The sequence below is a fragment of the Lygodium microphyllum genome, chromosome 23 (genome assembly GCF_053477565.2).
Source record: "Lygodium microphyllum isolate KBCC chromosome 23, Lygodium_microphyllum_v1.1.10, whole genome shotgun sequence".
In the NCBI taxonomy this organism is placed as follows: domain Eukaryota; kingdom Viridiplantae; phylum Streptophyta; class Polypodiopsida; order Schizaeales; family Lygodiaceae; genus Lygodium; species Lygodium microphyllum.
In genome coordinates, this window is record NC_141157.1 from 46,326,324 (window position 1) to 46,330,769 (window position 4,446).

A 4,446-nucleotide genomic window follows, 5' to 3' on the forward strand; every position below is an offset into this window, starting at 1 on the left:
GGTTTATGCATCATTTATGAGGGTAGATGCTTTGACTTGATTGTCATTCTTTGGTAGTTAGTGTGGATAGCCCTACTCTTTGTATTTTTTTCTCTATTAGACACTATCTTGGCTGTGCTTTTAAATTGAATTGCTATCATTTACATAAGCCAATTTGCCTTGGATAGTGCTTTAACTTTACTCCATTATGGCTGGTGGGTCGAATGATTGTGCTATCTTCAACTTTGACAAGTTGGATAGCACCAATTTTAGCTACTAGAAGGCACAAATTTGGTGCGTTCTAGTGTAGAGACATGAGGGTGTCAAGCCTGAATGCATTGATATAGAGGATTAGGTTGAACTGGATGAGTTATGTAAATCTACAATTATTTTTTCACTCTCTAAGTAGGTCTACTATAATGTTATCTTTGATGGACAGACTGCTTGGCAATTATGGGATAAGATTCGTAATGTTTATGATAAGTAGAGCCCTCCCTCTTAGATATATTGTCTAAAACAACTCATGGACCTTCCTAGAAGGAGGGGACTTTCATGTCTGCCCACCTAAAATGAGTTTCATTCTATTTTCAACCACTTATCTTCACAAGGGATTGAATTTAAGAATAGTCTTCCTCCCTTGTTCTTGTTGGTTACAGTGCTTGAGACATGGGATACATTTCGTATTGCTATATGTGCAAATATGCCTACTAATGGGCTGAAATTGCAAGATGTAGAGTGTGTGCTCTTGAATGAAGAGGTTAATTGAAAGAACATAGATATTTGCCACACCTCTCATGCTTTGACAATTAGAGGCAATAATGGTAGGAGTGATAATGACTGCCATGGGAGAGACTCTCAAAAGTCTCATTCTCTATCATGTGGATAGTCTCGCATTAAGTCCCGTGATCATAAGTCTGCATTGACTTGACACTATTTTGGGAAGCTAGATCATATTTTTCCATAGCGCAAAATGTGTGATGACAAGCATAATGAAAAGGGAAAGGATAAAGTTCCGGAAAAGAATGGTGGTCGTGCAACATTATCCCTAACAAGTCTAATGTGAAGATTGAAGAGATTAATGTTATGCAGGCTGATTTTGATGATTACTACATACTTACTACTTCTTCTCTTGATGTTTTGCAATTGATTGATACCTCATCCACCTATGTTTAATGTTGGCTAGGTTAGTCAGGGGCTTCATTTCATGTCATCCCTCATCAAGAGTGGTTCCACTCCTATTGTAGCATGATAGGATCTCTCAAATCGCTAATGACTTAGAATTGGATAATGTTGATATTGGAGATATCCACCTGAAATGTCCTTTAGGCAGTATGTTTACTTTACATGATGTATATCATATTTCAACTTTGACTAGAAGTCTACTTTTAAATAAATAGTTGGATGATGGTTGTTATATTGTCTCTTTTGCTGATTCATCATGGAAGCTTACTTGTGGGAATCTTGTCCTGGCATGAGGTGCCAAGTGTGGCACTCTTTATCCCTTACTTGTATTTGGGTCTATTGACCATGTTTTGGTAGTGGTTGTAGTACCACATGTATCGTTATGGCATTGTTGCCTTGAGCACATGTCATTAAAATTAATGAAGATGCTTATTCATTTATAGTATCTTTCGCCCCTTGACTATAAGTGTTTTGAGTGTTGTGATCATTGTCTTTATGGTATATAGACATGCAATTCACATAAGAAATATGGCAATGCATGTATGGGTGAGCTACTAGCCCCTATTCATTTTGATGTTTATGCCTCACAACCTCTTACCTATGATAAGGCCATGTGCAGAGGTAATAGTCACTCTTGGGAGAGGACCATGTAGTCAGAGTACAACTCCCTATAGAAAAATCAAACATGGGATTTGGTTCCTTTGCCTACTAGTGGAAAGTGTGCTTTGCCATGGAAGTGGATGTATAGGGGTAGAAGTACCCTGGGATTCCCCAACCCACCTATAATGCTAGATTGGTTACTAAGGGTTTTAAGTAAGAGCATAGTGTTGACTTTGATGAATTCTTCTCTCTTGTAGTCAAGATGACTACCGTATGCTTGGTACTAGCTTTGGTTGCATAGCTAGACTTGGACCTTTATCATATGGATGTCAAGACAACTTTCTTACATGGGGACTTGCATGACGAGATTTACATATAGCAGCTTAAGGGCTTTGAGGAAGAAGGTAGGGAACACTTAGTATGCAAGTTGAGAAAGAGCCTTTATGGCCTTAAGTAGGCACCTAAGGAATGGTACCATAAGTTTGATGCTTTCATGCATTCATAGGGATATACTCGCATTGAGACAGATTCATATTTATACATGGAGAAGGCATGTGATGGCAGCCTTATGATTTTGGAACCCTATGTTGATGATATGCTGATTAGTGGGAGTGCTCATGATGAGCTAGATGCCTTGAAAGGTTCACTCAAGAAGAGCTTTGAGATGAAGGACATGGAAAAGCCTCACATATTATTGGGATGGACATTATGTGTGATCGCTCTAAGGGTCTTCTCTACTTGTCATAGAAGGAATATATTCAAAAGTTTCTTAAGTAGTTTTATATACACGATGTTAAGCCTATTGGCTATCCTTTACATTCTCATGTGAAGGTTAGTCAGGTTGATTATCTGTAGTCAGATGAGTAGAAGGCTAAGATGGCCAAGATCCCTTATGTATTTACACTTGGATGGCTCCTTGTCTATCCCTCTAGCCCCTCTCCCACTAGTCACTCCAAGGTACTTCAAGGGTTAGATACTTACTTGATTAACTTTCCTTGGATTTATTTCTCTAAACCTCCCATCCACCCATCGGGACCCCAAGAATGGGGCATCTCTAGAAAACATTAATTGCCTTGCCCTAGCATTTGACCATCCCCTAATCATACATCTAGTACCACACCGGACAAGCATTCATCACCCGGGCTTCATCTCCCTTCACACGTAGGAACTGCCCCTTGCAGGAGAGAGAGGGAGGAGAGAGAAAGAGTAGATTCACAGCGGACCATTCGAGCAGCCATTGAAGGAGCGGAGGGCGACAATACAGAGCAGAGATCTTCTGTATCTTGCTAGTATGATTGGTTTATGGGGTTATATTGAGGTGGGAGATGCCTTTTAGCCCCCCCTCTCCACAAAAACTGGTCGCCTGCTACCACCCCATCTTTATTTTCTCACCACCATGAAAAAAAACGCCCCCCTGTCACGTGAAAAATTGGGGGGGAGGGGGGGGGTGGCCCCAAAGGTCACACCCCCTCTTACCCCTTAAGTCCTTTTAGACTTGGCTTCTTTTGGTAGACTTGGTTTCAGGCACTCCCATTTTTGCATCTGGCCTCCGATTCGTCACTCCTGAAAATTGATGCATGTCCGTCTCGAAGTCCCCCACTACCGGGAATTTCCTGAAGTCTCGTCTAACATCCTAAAATTTTATGAAATTTTTGCAACCGTCACTTGGTGAGTCTTTAAAATGGTTTTGGAGCGCGCTTAAAATCGACCCAATTCCTTCTGGTGCTGTCGAAGGAGTTGAATTTTCCCTTGAAATTTGGATTTTTTGGCACATTTTGAGCACTTTTTTGGGGAAAAAATCCACCACTCATTTGATCATTGCAAGAGTGTATTCCACACTGATTGTGGTCACTTATAGCAGTTAACTAGTAGCATTAAATCTAGAGTGGATCATTGTGAGGTTGTACTTGTTTTGGTAGCATCATTTCTAACAAGTCAAGTACATTGGGTAGATGGTTCACTTGTTGGGTTGGCATTTTCAACCTCATGTATTTGGACATGAATAGGAGCCTAAATTTTAGGTATTAAAGTACATTTATAGATCTGAAAAACTTTGCAAGCTGTCCTAAATATTGACAGCCCACACTTGATTGATGGCCTATATGCACATCACACCAATAGAGTTTGGCATCTTGGTTGTATGCTTTGGCAAGGCTGGAAGCTCTTGAGCTATAGTTAAGGAATATATTTTGCAAATGAAGACTAAAACAAAGTCTGTAATAGAATGTATTTCATTGCTTTAAATTGCTAGTCCATTTATTAAAGATATTTCATGTTGAAACACTACCACATGACTAGTCATTCATTTCTTGATGGAGACTCTAATGGCTCAAAGAGCTTGGATGATGAGCCTGGTATTACTTCAAATAGGACACTAGGTGTAGAAAGAGCACATGGTAATGTAAAGGCTCCTAAGTGATCTAGGTGGTATACAGAACCTAGCAAGGTGAGATATTATGTTTGAAGATTTGGTTTTGAGGGTTTAGCTCACAGCTATGCTTATATGATAAAGGTAGTCGAGGATGTTGAGTCCACTTGTTTTGAGGAGGCCATTGGTCATGCTTATTGGGATGCAACAATGGATGAGGAGATGACTACATTAGAGGCCAACATGACTTAGGATCTACAATCATTGCCCAAAGGAAAGAAATCTATTGGTTTGTAAGTGGATCTATAAAATAAGCA